Below are 17,797 nucleotides of genomic sequence, written 5' to 3' on the forward strand. Positions count from 1 at the left end.
GCATGTCCCAGTAGGAGATGTGTAGTAGCTGCTTTGGAGCATGTCCCAGTAGGAGATGTGTAGTAGCTGCTTTGGAGCATGTCCCAGTAAGAGATGTGTAGTAGCTGCTTTGAAGCATGTCCCAGTAGGAGATGTGTAGTAGCTGCTTTGGAGCATGTCCCAGTAGGAGATGTGTAGTAGCTGCTTTGGAGCATGTCCCAGTAGGAGATGTGTAGTAGCTGCTTTGGAGCATGTCCCAGTAGGAGATGTGTAGTAGCTGCTTTGGAGCATGTCCCAGTAGGAGATGTGTAGTGGCTGCTTTGGAGCATGTCCCAGAAGGAGATGTGTAGTAGCTGCTTTGAAGCATGTCCCAGTAGGAGATGTAGTGGTTGCAGTGGCTGGAAGGACATTTTCCTCAGATATTGTAATGGAACTTTTGCCTTGTTTGTTGCACAATTACATGCGTGACCAAAAATTGGTTTTTCGAGTTCCTGGGCATGAGTCCATCGTACCTGTGCCCAGACATCGAACGCAGACTTCGCGTTAGTCTTTTTGCTTGCGCGATGATCGCGGAATGCTTTCTGTGGCTCATGGCAAATTCCCAGCCTGCGAAATGACCAGCTGAAGCCAGGGGTAAAATGGAGTTCACTGTTTTATTGCCGCCCTGCACTGGGGCTTGGCAGTGTCTGTCCCGAGCCCTTCCAGCTTGGCTTCCCCTTTGTAGACGTGGCTGGTGTAAAGCCTGACACAGTCATATTCGAAAAATTGCGTCTTAAGCAGAGGTGGACATTTCAGGTCCAGAAAGTAAAAATCCAAACCAGGATTTTGTTTCAACCAACCAGTTGAGTACTCTGTGACTGTGGCTCTTTATGCTCAACTGGTTGGTTGAAACAAAATCCTGGTTTGGATTTTTACTTTCTGGACCTGAAATGTCCGCCTCTGGTCTTAAGTGTCCTGCTGGTGGCACCATCGTGCACGTTGCCTGTAATGAAGATCAGCCACCCAGGTGGAATCCTGACTGACACATCTGACTCTTGAAACATTTTTGTCTCCCGCCATTAAAAAGGATTTTTAATGCATGACAGTTAAATTGATAATCTGCGACAGGCCTGTCGGTGTTTTACACGGGGAAAAACTAGCGTGTTAAAAGTGAAATGAATCTTAAAGGAAAGACGCAGATCAATATGGTGATTAAAGTAGACAGTTTATCACAGGGAACACTGGTTGGGCTCTTAGCGAGAAGTGGTGTTAGTGTAGAGGTAGCCATGGGTTCGACCACAATGCACCACTGCTAAAGTTACAGAGGACAAACAGCAGTGCGTGTCGACATTAAACCAGGAGTCAGACCCTGCTGTCCAATCACAGACGTGCAGCCGTGTCATTACGCTCCCTCCTACGTGTGGGGGCTTCCTGACAGTCTGTCACAATGAAGGCCTTTGTGGTGGGGGCGGCAGCCTGCTGTCTGTGGTAGGCTTGTTATCTCGAGGGTGCACGCTCACAAGTGACTGAGGATGAGGCGCCTTGGCTCCTACAATCGACGACGTTTGACTACTCCAGTCTGCAGCATCAAGGGTATTTAGTTCTTCACGTGGGTGGTTATTATGTATAATAAAATATTAACACCCTTATGGAGGTCTACACTGTGATGCACAGACTCACATGCTGCACAAAAGATTAATAGTAATGTATAAGCAAACATGAATTTGTCGTTAATCTGTCAGCCACAGCTCTCCCGGCCATCCACCGAGGAACACCTGTTTCTGTGACAGGAAGTGCCTTGAGTTGGAAGCAACAAAGCTACTTCCTGTGACCCACCCTTTGTCCACTGACAAAGAGACCCCTCCTGTTCAGGTTGCCTTATAAGGAAATGAATGCGTGACTACTTGAAAAACAAAAATAAATTACACAAACAAATCTGTCTCTACTGCACTGTCTTTCACCCCATGGGGAGTTGCACTCACTGGGTGACTGACTGTTACAACAAATCTATTTTTTGGCTCTGCACAGAGCATTTCTGGGTTTTTCCCATGCTATTTCACACAGGTGATCGGTTACTACGAACCATTAGAACAGTTTTGGTTTAAAGATATGATATTTCCTGGTTCAGTTTCTTGAGAAGCATGTTTGACTAGACTTGCCCCAGGAAATGCATAGAAATGAATTAGAAAAACAGTCACTCCATAAATAAGGCAAATGAACCATTACGAAATTTTCTTTGGAGTCTCTGAGGAAGATATCCAAAATAGATATCTATCTTGAATGAAAAGATTAAAGGTTAGGCAATGGAGGCTCTGTTGTATTGTCCTGCATGTGTTTTCCAAATACTCTCTCACAAATCCATCAAACATATGGCGTTGCCGATCACCATCTATGCTCTTTGCTCTAGATTGACTTTGAGAGCTTTGATAACCGGTGACATAGAAACAAAGAGGGTTCTTCAGTTCCAGAAAGTGTCATATTTGTCAGGGGGCAACACTGGACAGGACATGAGTCATTGGACTTGTTTGGCACGCTCCCATTGCAAGGACCACAGCAGGAATACCCGTGTCCTTCTGGGGTAATTCTATGATTTTTTTTTAAGGTGGGGGGCATAAGAGGGCCCATAATTCATACAGAGGGGCTGACCTTATCATTAGTCAATGATATTTTTTTCTTTTATCTGTGAGTGACTGGGGATAGGCCAGTGGAGGGGCCAATCAGCTTTCACCTGGGGCCAGTGGCCCTGTGGCCCCGCCCCTGTATTGGCCCCTAGTGTCCAAGCTTCGCTTGATTAATGCCGAAAACTTGATCTGTGGAGGTCCCAGGGCACTGGCCTAAAGACCTCCGGAATAAACACGTTTTTCTTCTGCACTTTTAGAAATGAATTCAAAGGAGATTGGAGAGGCACTGGGAAAATATTCCACTTTACACTGATATCATAGTGGCACTAATATGACGATCCCTGTGATTTTATTTTTAAGATGTAACAGCACTTTAAAACACTAGGAGATTAAATTTAGCAGCTCTCCTCCTGGCATATTAATATTATTCTCTAGTGCATGGATAAAATGTTACAAATGGTGCCTTGATTTGGTTACAAATGGGACTGTGAAAGTAAAAGAGTGAGCTCAAAATATTGCTATATTCCTCGTAGCGTGCAAAAGAGATCGCCGGTCAATTTGGGAAATTGTTATAAGTAGTTATTATTATATGGGAACACAAAGGAGTACTTGATGATCAGATAGCATTTTGCACAACATGAAGATGTAATGTACTTGCAGTATTCAGTAGCACTGGCATCATCTGCATGTTACAGGCGTAATTTTGAGAACAGTTATGTTTCTTACACTGGATATTTTTTTGTCCCCTTCCATTCTGGGGCAGCATGATGCAACCCACAACCCCGCCCCCCGAACATATTTCTGTTAGCTAGCGGCTATTTCATCACTGCCTGGGTCAGCCTGGGCCATGCTGGAGAGGTATAGTGCAGCCTCTGGAGGAGAGTGCCTCAGTAGAGGCGGCGTGGGGGGATGGCTGGAAGAGAGGTGATGGGAAGGTGTGGTGGGGCGGATAATAGGGTGGCTGGAAGAGAGTGCCTCAGCAGGGGAGGCGGGGCGGTGGCGTGGCAGGGTGGCATGGCAGGGCGACTGGAAGAGAGCGCCTCAGCAGAGGCGGGGTGGTGGGGTGGTGTGGCAGGGAGGCTGGAAGAGAGCGCCTCAGCAGAGGCAGCGTGGTGGGGTGGTGTGGCAGGGAGGCTGGAAGAGAGCGCCTCAGCAGAGGCAGCGCGGCGGGGTGACGTGGCAGGGAGGCTGGAAGAGAGCGCCTCAGCAGAGGCAGCGCGGCGGGGTGAAGTGGCAGGGAGGCTGGAAGACAGCGCCTCAGCAGAGGCAGGGTGGTGGGGCGGCGTGGCAGGGCAATTGGAAGAGAGCGCCTCAGCAGAGGCAGCGTGGCAGGGTGACGTGGCAGGGCAGTTGGAAGAGAGCGCCTCAGCAGAGGCAGCATGGCAGGGTGACGTGGCAGGGCAGTTGGAAGAGAGCGCCTCAGCAGAGGCAGCATGGCGGGGTGGCAGGCAGCTAATAGGGCAGCTGGAATAAAGCACCTCAGTGGGGGTTTTTGCTCAGCACAAGCCAAGCTTCTGGTTGGAAAAGTTTTAGCTTGTCGTGTGTGTGTGTGTGTGTGTGTGTGTGTGTGTGTGGATTATATTTATTTTACATTGTGGTTCACACAATGTAATAGAATCCCGTTTTTTGATGTTGTGGGTACTATTTTTCAGGTCCCCACAAAGATCTGTGAATGCAATCAACAAACTAAAAATGTATTTTGTTTGGTTACTTATGGTTAAGGCTGACCCATAGAAATGAATGATTACAAACCTCTGTGTGTGTGTGTGCGTTTGTGTGTTAGGAATTTTAGCAATATCACTACGATATTGTAAGTGTCGTATTTTCTTTCTCTAATGAAATCTTCAGTTCATACTTCCAGTAATTGTCAAAGCTTAATTCACACCATGGCACACCGAGAAATTAACACTGTCTGCAGGAGAGACGCCTCTCACTTTGCGAGCAATTACTGACTACTACGGATGCTCCCATGTCAACCTGCGGGAGGCACCGCTCTGACTCAGATGCCCTGGACACAGTGTGACCGATAGTGGCTGGTGGGGTGGCGTGTCGAGGTGTGGCTGGCGAAGCAGCCTGGTGGGCCGGTTTGGTGTAGTGGCTGGGGGCGTGGCGTAGCGGGTCACCTGGTCACGGGGGCTAGTGAGGCGATATGGAAGAGCGGCTGGTGGGACAGAATGGTGGAGTAGCTGGGGGCGTGGCGGTGTGCCTGGCTGGGTGGCTAAGGGGGAGAAGTGGCGAAATAGCTCAAAGCATAGCATGGGGGGGCGGCCGGTCAAGGTGGGGCAGCTGGTCAGGGCAGCTAGCGCGGCGGTGTGGCAGGATGGCTGGCAGGGCAGCATGGTGGAGTAGCTGTAGCCGTGGCGAGGCGGCTGGTGGGGTGGATTAACTGGAGGCACGGCGAGGCGGCTGGCCGGGCGGAGTGGTGGAGTAACTGGAGGCATGGCGAGGTGGCTGGAGGGGTGGAGTAACTGGAGGCATGGCGAGGTGGCTGGAGGGGTGGAGTAACTGGAGGCATGGCGAGGTGGCTGGAGGGGTGGAGTAACTGGAGGCACGGCGAGGCGGCTGGCCGGGCGGAGTGGTGGAGTAACTGGAGGCATGGCGAGGTGGCTGGAGGGGTGGAGTGGTGGAGTAACTGGAGGCGAGGTGTAGTGGGCCTGCTGGCTGGGTTGCTAGCGGTGTGGCTGGCCGCATGGCTGGAGGCGTGGCATGGCAGGGTAGCTGGCGAGGCAGCGTGGCAGGGGGCCTTTGGGCTTAATAACGGCTGGTGGGACGGCAGGTATTCTGACAATTTCCCAATTACACAGCTTTATGGCCATTTAAGGGCAATTATAGCTATACTTATAGCCCCCCCCAACCCTAAGCCTAACCCTAACTGTAACCCCCCCACTCAGGCTGGATTTGTGAGCTGCAGCCAAGCCACCTGCAGGTTTTGCGCTGCATCAGACAGGGCCTGGCTGCCATGTCACATATGGGGTAAATGCAGAGGACACATTTCATTGTTGTGCCCTGTGTGCTGTGGTGTGTCACCAATGACAGTTAAGCACTTAATCAAACCTTAGTCCCTACATCCACAGGCTGATCGCGGAGCCGATGCCTATGTTACTCCACCGTCGTCTCTGCTCTCGAAAATCAAGGGCCACAAATTAATTTCACAGATGTCACTGAAAGCTGGGCCCGTTGACAGACGGAAATGCCGTTCGACTCGCTCGCCCTGTTGGGTAGCGGTCTGTTCGGCTCCTCTGGGCCTGCCCGTATGTGTCTAGCAGAAGGAGAAACCCTCGTAAAAACCACGCTCACCGTTATTCAGTAAGGCTTTTGCCGGGTGTTAAGCCTGACAGACTTTTTGACTTTTGACTTGAAGCCGGTTCTGTAAACAGTGTTTTGTTACTTTGAAGCAGCAGAGACAGAACGACTAAATAGGGTGTTGACCACTGCAGAACAAGTACTTGTAAAATCTGCTGCTTCATTTATGCTAAAAGGAATAGTCCTCCCCCATAGCATAGACTTCAGCTAACCCTTGTTGCTCAAATTTGTTTCAGGTATTTTTTTTTCTTCCTTCTTTGCAATTAGTCAGGCACCATATGATAATCATGATCATTAATCGATCTACTCAGACTGCAACCATTTCACACTTGCAAAATATCACAGCCTTAGTGAGCGTCCAATCTGTTGCCTTAAAATTCTCACAAAACAAGCAGATTTAGTCTCCTCCATGTACATATTTATCCAGCACAAGCTCAGTGAAACTCCTAGGTAACAGTAATGTACAGTATCCATGGCAATACACACTGAAGCAAATTGGATGAGAAGCAAATTCAGGACCAAATACGGAGTTCACTGGGGGATCTTACCTCACATCACTCAAGCAGGTTTAGTCTGGGTTTACATGTTACAACCATATACGTTCATGATTATTTATCAGTGTTTTGGCAACAAGTACGGCAACAAATGCATTGAGTTTGCACATCCCGCTGATCCCTACTTGTGTGTATTCCCCCGTCTTGCAGACGTTAATGATGTTTCAGCCTCTGGTGACAGCTTCCGTTTAACAAAAAACCATGGCGGCTTTTGTTTGCCTTTTTATGGAAGCTGTATGGCGATAATCACAAATAAACTTAAATGTGAATAACTGTCCATTGTTTTGGTCCTGGACAAGTGTGTAAACCATGCTTCGTTTGCATCTGGAAAACAGTAACCAGCATCCAATCTAGACAGTAGCATCCATTGTCGGTGTCTCACTAAAACACCCCCGTTATAATGACCTATTTTAGTCCTTCGCCTTTCCCTTAATATATCTGTAGTGTATTTTCACATTGCACCTTGTCCGACTGTCTCATTTTGCTCACTTGTGTACGCTCTTTGTTGCTGGTTGGTTAATGCATTATGTTATGTTCTCTTTGTGATTTATTTCACGTTAATGTGACCAATTACCAGAGGTAGAAAGTTCAGTTTTGGAAAACACAAATCCGGACCAGGATTTTGTTTCAACCAACCAGTTAAGTGTACAGAGTCGCATTTACAGAGTACTCAACTGGCTGGTTGAAACAAAATCTTGGTGTGGATTTGTACTCTCTAGACCTGAACTTTCCACCTTCGCTGGTTACACCAAGATAAATTCCTTGTGCTGGGGCTGCATATGGTTAGTCAATTTGATTCTGATTCTGATTCTGAAATGAATAAACACCTCAGCTTGCTGAGCCAGGCAAGGTTATTACAACATCGGAGCTTTATTCTGCCTGTGACGTCTCTCCTGCCCTGCTGCTGCAGCACTGTCCATCCTGCTGTGAGAAGCAGCACCAGCACCGTAAATCTTACAATTTGACAGTGTAAATTAGGATTCTTGGTTCTGCCGTAAGTGCACAGGGAGTCTGATGTTGCACAGTCATTTTGGTCCGGAAATTGTCGCAAATCTATTAATAGTGGCTAGTCAACATCAGCCAGGAAAACGTAAATGAAAAACGAGGACACAGTCTGGGCGATATAGTTTGGAGGGTTAAAAAAAGGTCAGCCCTACCACATCTTTGCTGAGACACAGGTCGGGAAGACTTGCATAAGAGATTATTGTGTGTTCTATTTTAAATTCCGTCAACAGGAGGGTGAGGGAGTGAAATTTTGGGAGAGTGCTGGAGGGGATCATTGCAAGCATGCTGCTTAATTTGACAGCCCAGGGGGGTTAATTCTCAGTGAGTCTGTGTTTCTTGTCCTACTGGAAGTTTTATATTGGAATTGAATGTCCTATAAATCCTTAAAAAAAAGATATTTTGAGCATTTTGACAAGGAGGAACACACACTTTGGTCACTTTGCAAAGCAACAACGACTTAAACTGGCTGGGGGTTTACAGTGTTACCATCTTTCTGCATCTATAAAGTGACATTGTATCGTTACTTTGTACTTGTATATAAATGACTTATAACTGGGACAGAATCAAATTAACTTTCAAATATGTGTAATATATGCCAGCTATTCCACTACCTGTTTCAGCTTTGCTGAAAAAATAAAAATATCCAGTTCAATTAAGTTTTTACAAGTCAGGTTCTTTAGCGGTGCAGAAATCATTAAGCTACAGAACTTGATTTATTTACGCAGTAATTTGTGTGGATATACAATCAAATTCTTACCCACCCCCCTAAGAAAAAATACATAAATGATATGCAGGGTTTATCAAGGTAGAACTAGTCAGGACAAAGCTTTAAAAAAAAAACAATCAGAGATTAAAAGCCACAAAACTGCAACTGTGTAGAAACGACATGCCGGATTACACATCCATCTGTCTGCTGCGGGGTCTGTGGAAAGTGGATCAATGCTGCCTTGGTCTGGTCAGCAATGGGATAAGTGAGATATGCTGTGTAGGTGAAACACCACCCTCAGTTCTCCACTGAGTATTACGCTGCGGCGCTGTGTAACACATAGGGAAACTGTTGAATTTATGGAACATTCTGCGGCCGTTCTGCTGATAGGGTCTTTAGGGATGCACTAAGACAAGACTCCGTGTGCCATCCCCCCTCCGGCCTCTCAGGAGGTTATGCGGGCTGCCAAAAGTCAGTGTGAAGATTCTGTATCCGATCGCCCCAAATGAAGGGCTGTCAGCATGTAGACGTGCTGTAGTTACCAAGAGGTTCATAGAGGGCAGCAGTCAGTGCTTCATATGCATTAGGAGAGACACACATATGTAATTTCCCTGGCAGCATATTCTTATGTTGCTTCGTATCGATATTTTTTTTCAGATTGGAGTCCCATCCAGGTTCTTTCACTGCCTTGTTCTTCAGACTTCCTGGGTGAACCCCCAAGTTCATTGCAACACTATAGTAGGTAAGCAGATTGGGTGCTTGGATTGATTGCATGTCTGCATACACATTTTCTGAGCATTCAAATGTTTGAAAAGTAGCTGCTTCTTTAAAGGACGTAAGTAAAATATTACCTAGATTTGAAGGCCCACATGAGCTCCATTCACTTTTCCAAGTGCTTTTTAATTGAAAATCAAGCTTATCGACATCTCTGGCACACATTAAGTTTTATGTAACTCATTCAGGGACGCTTAGCATATGGGACGCATGGTGCTGCAGTTTGTTAGTGTTTAATCAATCGCACAGCATCAAATGCACAAATCGTCACCCACGGAGTCCTGGGCTCGGCAGGAAATAGCGATGTGCTGATGGTTATTTGCATCGCTGTAGGCCTGCCAGTGGTCCGGGTTTCTTGGCTCTGGAGCGTCCTCAGTGGTTGAGCTGCAGCTCTAGGCGAGCTCCAGAGTTGCGAGAGATCTTCCCTTCCAGCTCCAGGCCTCCTCCAGGGGTGAGTGAGACTCTCTATTCCAACTTCACGCTGACTCCAGAGCCAAGAAAGATCTCCTGATGATCTCAGAGAGTTGCTGCTTTGCAGGCCTAACCCTAAACCTAACCCTAACCCTAACCCTCCCTGGGTGAGCAAGACTCTCCATTGCAGCTACCCGCTGGCTTCGGAGCTGAGGGAAGGAGACTCCGTGCATCTGTGATCTAGGCTGCCTCAGGCCTTTCACAGCATATTGCCCCGAATGATTCCACAGAAGGTCCAGATTAACCACTATGTGGCCGGACCAGTGGTTTGCCAGTAGAAACTGCATATGCTACTAACGTAAACATTCTTCCATCACTTTACTAAGCATGCTAGCATGAAATGTATGAATGGCACAGAGCAGCAGAACACCATGTGCACTATCTGCTTGACAATGATTGGCTGTAATCGTTTGGCAAAGGTAGCATGGTAGATAGCCTAGTCAAATGACATGGCAGGAAGGCAGAGAACATCTCGCAGCAGGTCTTAGATGGAGCCTGGTCAACTTGGAGAAGCTGAAGGATGAGCCATTTCCATTTGCAGCGTTGTTAAGCTGTCAGACGACGCAGCTCTGTAGCAATCAGCTGTGCACGTCTCTGCCCCGCCGGACTCGGATTCCTGCGTCCTGAGAAATGGAGCTTTTACTTCCTTTCCAATCTCCACGGGATCAGAATAAACACACATGCAATACACAGACACAGAGTAACTCCACATATTCCCTACCAGACAGGGCACGATGCAGGCTAGGCACACTTGCGCCACAGTGGGTATGTGTTGCAGACTCCGCCCCTCCCCCCCCCCCCCGCACGGAAGCTTTGGCTAGACATGCGTCGTGCAGTGATGCAGGCAGAACAAGAAGCATCCGTGGAGGAAACACGATGGGGCTGCTGATCTCCCCGTTGCCATTGTTCACAGAAACATGCTCTCAGTGTACTGACAGCCTGGCATTTAACATCTCCCCGTCCTGCTGCAATCCAGTCACGCCATTTTTCAATATAGTGTATTATTAATAGTTAGCTGCCTCTGTTTGCCACCAGGAATCGCAAAAAAAAAGGAAGATAACTCTGTCTGGCAATATGGGGAAACCTGAACATGACTTTTCTCAGGTGCTGGTCTGGAAATAATAGGTGGGAATATCAGTGACAGGCCGGCCTCCTCGTCCTTCATGTCGCCACTTCAGGGGAACGGTTATAAACACTGGCTGATTATTCACAGAGTGGCAGCAAGCCGACTTTTTCTCCCAGTCGGCCTTGGCGCCTTCATCACCGGTCTTTGGGTTTTTATTTGCTTTGCACAAGGGATCCAGCTGCTTCTGCGTTTCTATCTTCTCACGCCTGGCTTTCCTCCCACCAAGTGCCACGTCCATCTCACTGTCTTTGCACCGGTGTTTGTTTTCATTCATCTTAGCGGATCCATATAGACAGATGCTTGCTGCTTGTGTATTTGAAAACAATTTAATTAATCCAGTTCTATTTAGCTATTTATTTATATAATATAAATATATCATTTAATATATCCATCCATATTCAAAGCAGTCATCCAGTGCAGTATTATGAGGATATTATATAATTATATATAGTATAATTAAATGTGGTTATGAGTACTGTTCATAGCCTAGTGCAGCTTTCCAACCCACAGATGGTCCAAGTTTTTGCTCCCTTCCAGCTCCCTGCCAGACAGTCCACATTTTTGTACTGGGAACTGGGAGGGAGTAAAAACGTGCACCGTCTGTGGGTCTCCAAGGACCATTGTTGAAGGACCAACACTGCACTAGACTACGCAGTACTATGCTAAAACCAGAATAGGAAACACTGCATTCATTTTGATGTAAGTTATTATGCATTGACTTGTGAGTTGCTCTTACCAAACTGTTGTAAATGCATTCCACAAATCTACCCAAACATATCATTGGCATACATTTCCAGGAAACTAACGTAGCCATAATTTATGATTCTGAAGATGTAGGCGGTACAGTGTATTGGATGTAGATCGCAATGCAGCACAGGAAGGCACCATCCTCCATTCAGACAGTCGTTCAGAATGCACGTATTCCTTGTGCATTTTCATATGGAAACATTAAATTTCATGTAAAAACAAAAAAAAAACATGAAATTCCTTGTTATGACCATTTGAACGTGACTCCACACACCAGGCTTCCGGGGAGATTTTCCGTGCGTAGTGATAACGGCATATGCCGCAATCCAGCATTCCCAGCAGGAAGTGTGACTCACTGTGGTTGAAGGATTCAGCGATTCAGGTTCATTTGTTTTTGGTGCCAGGCGGGTGTGCGTTTGTAAAGTCAGGTTCAGGCTGGACTTTGATCGGCGAGATAGTCTGAGAGTTGGCTGGCATTTAATCACAGTCTGCTGTGTAATTTCAGGCTCCCTCCTCTGTCACTGTGTGTCCAGCACAGTCATTTTGGGGTGAATATGGAAATAACCTGGCAGAGTATTAGCAGTCAGAGATTTTTATTGTTTTTAAAAAGCTGCTCTGAGTTTAAAATGAAAGCCGTGTGCAGGAAATCCACAGCATCAGTTTAAAAATGGCACTGTGTTTATTTTAATTTTGCTAGATTATAATGTATGCAGCTTAGCTACGGTCTGCAAAAAATTCTCCGATGTTGAACCCACCGCTGGCTGAAATCTTTGTGGGGGGGTGGGGGAGGGGGTTATTGTACCCTTGAGTAAGTTGTTCGAGATGTATTGACACGTACAGTAGGGGATCCATCCATCCATCCATCCATTTTCTGAAACCACTGGATCCCAACTGGGGTCGCGGGGGGGACCGGAGCCTATCCCTGGGACAATGGGCACAGGCAGGAACCAACCCTGGGCGGGCGCCAACACACCACAGGGTGGACACACTCACACACACACAACTACAGGGCCAATTTGGATACACCAATCTACCTACAGCAGCGAATAATGTGCCTATTTTCAAGTAATTTTATCAAATAAATTCATATCAGATCCAGAAGAGAATAACAATTATTATTATCCATTAGAATTATTATTAATTATAGAATAATTACTGAATTGCTACAATTTAACAACATTGGTCACTTACATTGTAGTATACAGCACTTAGACCATCAGTGTACAAAAGACAGGGGCACCCAAAATTTTCAGCTGACCGGGGGGGAGTTGGGATGTGGGAGTGCAGTCCCCCTTGGTATATTTTCCTGCCGACTTGGCGGGGGGGTCTCCCTCTTGTCGGTAACGACATGGCCAACGATGAAGTGAAGCATTATCCATTAATCATCTACTGCAATCGACCTGGAATTTGGCTGAGATCAACCGGCAGTTTGTGCGCCCCTGGTATATACTGTAAGGTGAAGTGCCGGGGTTTGGGAAGAAAGACTGTCCCTCACAAGATGGAAAAACATGGTGTATTCCATCTTGTTTAATTAAATTGTGAAGTATAGCTATGTTTTTCTTTTATATACGAATCCCATTACATATATAGCACAGTTAGAAAGCCTGAGAATGTCTTTCCCCAAAAACCTTAAAAGAAATGATCTGTCCTCTAAGTGGCATTACAGCGATCACTCGACCGGAAGAAGTGACAAGTCCCAACTGAAGATAAACCCCATGAGAGATTCTGGCATTCCCGTGCGTCGGGAGACCGTATCGAGTGACGGCTCGGCTAAGAGAAGCTTTTTCTCCTCATTTGTATGATTCATAAGTTTGACGGTGCTGGAATGTAGGGATGGTGGAACGAAATCCTAAACACGTGTTTATCATTATTGTTCCTGGGAGAGGCTCCAGGCTTCGGGGCTAATAAATCTGTCCTCCCACCAGGAAGGGCTGACATCACTGCCTCACGTGGTTCGGCGTGCTTCACCGAGGACCTGTGGGCGCCCATCCCACCGCCGGACGGGGAACACACCGTGACGGATAGCCAGAGCACATTGTGAGCACTATGGTGCGCTTTACCGCTTCTTCAGAAATAAAGGAGTGCTAAAATCTTGGGGCTGTTTTGGGACCGACCAAAGGAAGATTGAGCCACTTCAATCTTATTTCCAGTATCTGTTTGTGTGTACATACACGTATACACATATATATTTGTTATCATATATAATATAAATACCGTGCGGACAGAAGACTGGTAACGCTATTGGACCCCTGAGCAAGGTTCTTAACACCTTGGTAGGCGAACAATTTCCCCATGGCGATGAATAAAGTATCTCTATTCTATTCTATTCTATTCTATTCTATTTTGTAATCATGACATATGTTCTCCTCCATTCCTCTGTATATCATTTAATGCTGCTGTCTGGGGTGTGGAGGAAATATGTAAATACTCTACATGGACAAAAGTATTAGGACACTGGGCCATTACACCTACATGAACTTTTATGGCCTCCCATTCTAAATTCACAGGCATCAATATTCACAGCTATATTAATATTTTTTTTACAGGCCATTTCTTATGGACTTTAGAACAGGCGAAATGCAAAGCCACCTCTGCCCTCATAGGTCCCTGTATCATGTTCGCATTATACATAACTTCTAATGCATTTGGACAGGGAGCCAAATAATGTAACAGAGATATGGTTACATGGAAAGCATGGCTACAGAGTTTATAGACATGGGGATGAACACAGTATGGCTAGCTAATGGTAACAAAGGGGATGCTTCCATGTATCACTTCCCTGAGACAGATAAAAGTCAGGAAAACACAGGACTTGGGTGGCTGGGTCAAGGCCAAGGGGCACAGACAGCCAATCACGTTTTGAGAAAGCAGGGTCAGACAATCCCTGGAGCGACTAAGGGCCTTGCTTACTCCATTGACACTGGGATTTGAACTGGCACCCTGCCGGTGATAAGTGCAGCATCATAACACACTGAGTCTAGATACCTTGCTGTCTTTCTTCCGATGGCCACACCAATAAAACGTAGCGCTGGCATTTTATGAGTTTTCTTGGCCGCTCCGGCCATCATCGCACCGTGCCACTGTGGCTGGGCCCCAATCACGGGCCCCGTGTCCTTGGCTTGGGAACCTGGACCTGCAGGGGGTCTCTGCAAAGAGGACTGCGCAGCAATGCATTCTGGGCAACGTGTCCCTCGTCGAGTGCAACTGGCCACATTATGGATGTGGAATAACAGCTCTGAAAAATCAAATGCTTCATCAAGTGAAGCACGGAGAGCAGAAGTCATGCTTCATTTCCGCAATATTTGTGCATCTCTGGACCTCTGCCTACACACTATCTGCACATACTTGGACTCCTTGCATATTTCTGCTGTCCTTTTGCATGCACATGCACATCTATACTTATTGGATGACATTATTCATTTGTATTTGTTTGGGAAGCTGGTTCTAGGCAGTACTTATCTATCGGACTTGTACCTGGGTCAGATTGTAGTCCTGTGAGGCCCCTGCTTTCTGGAAGCCCCCCCTGGGGATGGGGGACATACAGCTGCAGTGCACATAGCATGTAATGGGTCTGGATTCTCACATCGTATGTGCCGGGGGGGGCAGGGGCCTGATTGATAGTTTGCTCTCTGCATGCCCGGGGCCCTTGTCGTTAACTTTCACTGTGTATATCGAGAGGCCCTGGAGCCCTGATGGTCAACTCTGCTATAGCTACTGAGCCCCCTGACACTCACTGTATTTTCCCGGGGCCCGGGTGACTGGTGGTGACCTGCTGCTGTAAATACACAAGGCCCTGGAGGCCCCTGGTGGTTAACTTGCACTGTTTTTGCTGAGGGGCCTGGGGCCCCTGATGGCTTAATTGTGCTGTATATGTCTCATGGCCCTGGGGCCCCAGTGGTCTCTCTTGCTGTATATGCAGAGGGCCCTAGTAGTGAACTCGAACTGTATTTGAAGGTCGTAGTGTTTAGCTTGCACTATGAATTTTGTGACTCACAGTCACTAGTGCTCCAAGGCCCTGAAGCCTCATTAGCCCGGTCCACAATCCAGCCATGATTTGCAGCACTACTCATACTTAAATCTACATTATTAATTGTCTATTTTCATTATTTTGTCTTAGTTTATGGTCTGCATTTCCTGTGAATGTACGCACCAGTATTGGCAAGTCAAACTCCTAGTACCCTGAGGTGTACCTGGCCAATAAAGTGAATACTGATTCTGATCCTGATACAGGACTGGATGGGAAACAGGTGAGGCTTTGGCTTCTGGCAGCTGCTGCGATGGAGGCTGCGACTGCATGAAATGCACAGATGTGATGTGGTGTTTGGGGCTGCGCCAGACTGCTGTGTTTGCTGTAGCAGGGGGCTCGGTCTCATTAAGGTGTTCAGGCTTTCTGGGGGGGGAGGCTGGATTATTCTCCCACGCACTGTGGCATGTGTTTATGCCATCATGTCTATCTAATGCGGTTGCTCGCGCCAGGCCAGTAGCGAGGATTGTGCCCGACAGCCTGAAGAGTAACAATCGCTCCCTTCGGTGGTTTCAGCCTTTCGTTTCCAGCCTGTCATTAATGACTTGGAAGCGTGGCGCGGCGTTCACAAGGCGCAGCAGGAAGCTATATGCAGTTTCCTCGTTTCCTCTCTCGCCCGTTTTTTTTTTTTGTTCAACGGTCGATTCGATCAAAGGAGTATAAAAATAGCAGGAATTTGGCAATAAGCGGCATAAAACGGCCAATATTTTGTTTTCAGAGATGCGCTGAGAATGGTGCATTGTTATCGACAGTGTGTATTTCGGTAAGCAGCGTTGGTGGCTCTCGCATATAATGACAGATGTTACGTAAAGGTCAGACCTATCTAGGTATCGTATTGGAGAATGAAAAACAGCATCGGTGTCCCTGCTCCATGCACAAAATAGGTTTCTTAGTGGCAAGATTGTTTCTATGGCGACAACACCGCTCACCAGTTTTCTAGCCTGTGTGTGGGACAGGCATGAATTATGACATCTCAAAGCCTTTTATTTTGACGTGAACATTTTCCTGAGGCCTCCAGAGTGATCATGGTATTAATTTATGCATTATAGGGGTTATTTTTACATCTGTATACATTCGCCGGTGTTTTGAGATTTCCTTAGCTCTCTGCAGCTACGGTTTTACAATAAGCTTCAGTTTTTAACAGCATCCTAATCTAATTGTGTCGTCCATTGTGGCCGCGCAATTGGAAATAATGGGATTTACCCGCGTTGCGTAAGACTGCCACTCTCCATCTCCGCCAGCCCACTGACCCCCCGTTGTCTGACCCAGAGAGACCCTGGCAATGACTCTGCTCTTCTTGCTCACAGATGGGGCCATTGTGACAGACAGCCTCAGGGCCTGTGTCAGCAGCAAGGCCTCATGGGAAAGCGGCCACACCTGCCCAGCGAGCAGCCGTGCCGCACTTAATGGGGGATTAGGGGGGTCTAATTGTACAGAAACCGGATTTCTTGCTTCCCAGCCTCGAGAGGAGGTTCCGTTGTGCCCCTGAGCAAAGGCAGTTAACCCAAGCCGACCGGCTGCTGCATATGACTCCCGCTGTCGCTCCGAAGAGGGCACTTTCAAGCAGCATTCCGCGTTATCAGCGAGCCCTGGCTGTAAACACGCGAGCCGTTTCATGGAGGTGTGGTGTGGGAGCACCGCGCCCCGAACCTGACTGACTGCACTCTGTGCCGTTCACTATAAACAGCGTCACCCTTTGACCAGCTCCGCTTATCAAACCCCTTTGTCATCGTTTTGCACTTTTGAATTCCCCACCGTTTGTTTGGCCTTATTCGAAATCGACCGTGACTGACACTTGAATACACAAATAAAGAGTAATTAAGGTGGGGCCCGAAGGTTTGGCTGGATCGCCCATTTTTTAATTAACTGGTACATATTTCAGTTCCTATTTTCCTTGGTCTCCTCATACTCCGAGCATCCGCCCCCCCTCCGGTCTCACTCTCATGACTGTCAGAGCTCATCAAAAAGCTACCCGTACCAGTCCAAACCGCTCGCAACCGTCACAACACAACAGATTGTTGGACCAGCCAATTGCCCAGACCAGAGTTCAGAAGCCAAAGGCTGGATGCCCCACGGCTGTCCTGACGGGACATGCTATGTTAGCTGGGTGCTGCCGGCCGGGGTGGCCACACCTTCTGGGCCTACATATTTCTAAACAGTCCTATAAACCGCCACTGTTGATGGTACAGGAGTACGTTACAAACATAGGGGAAACGGACTAGATGGCCCGGGGGGGGGGCAGGCAGGCTTGTGCATGCAATTAGACAAAACTCGAGATCTTAACAGGATCCCTAAAGCATAACCATTCTGTAAGATGGGAGCACAATTACTGCGAATGCCCGGCTGCGATAACCTGTGGAACGTCGCAGGAATGAAAATAAACACATCCAAGCATGCGACTGTTTTGTATACTGGCCCGCCCAAAGAGGACTGAAAAGCACAAATGAGTGTTTCATGGCCAAATGAGAATGGGAGTGATTTCAAAGTGCCGTGAGTCCATGGGATACG

At 47.3% G+C, this 17,797-nt stretch overlaps 1 long non-coding RNA gene across 3 annotated transcripts in view; it reads left to right on the top strand.

Moving 5' to 3' along the window:
* The window catches only part of LOC111842992 (uncharacterized), a 124,034-nt gene that overhangs the window by 74,438 nt on the left and 31,799 nt on the right, over positions 1–17,797 (top strand). For 2 of the 3 annotated variants that reach the window (XR_011984280.1, XR_002838036.2), the window contains exons 4-6: positions 8,805–8,889; positions 9,255–9,372; positions 13,191–13,571. This is a non-coding gene — a long non-coding RNA (uncharacterized lncRNA). Of the gene's footprint in view, positions 1–8,804; positions 8,890–9,254; positions 9,373–13,190; positions 13,572–17,797 lie in introns of those variants that run through there. The other variant, XR_002838037.2, reaches the window with a different exon arrangement.

Source organism: Paramormyrops kingsleyae, chromosome 19 (assembly GCF_048594095.1).
Source record: "Paramormyrops kingsleyae isolate MSU_618 chromosome 19, PKINGS_0.4, whole genome shotgun sequence".
Lineage (NCBI taxonomy): Eukaryota > Metazoa > Chordata > Actinopteri > Osteoglossiformes > Mormyridae > Paramormyrops > Paramormyrops kingsleyae.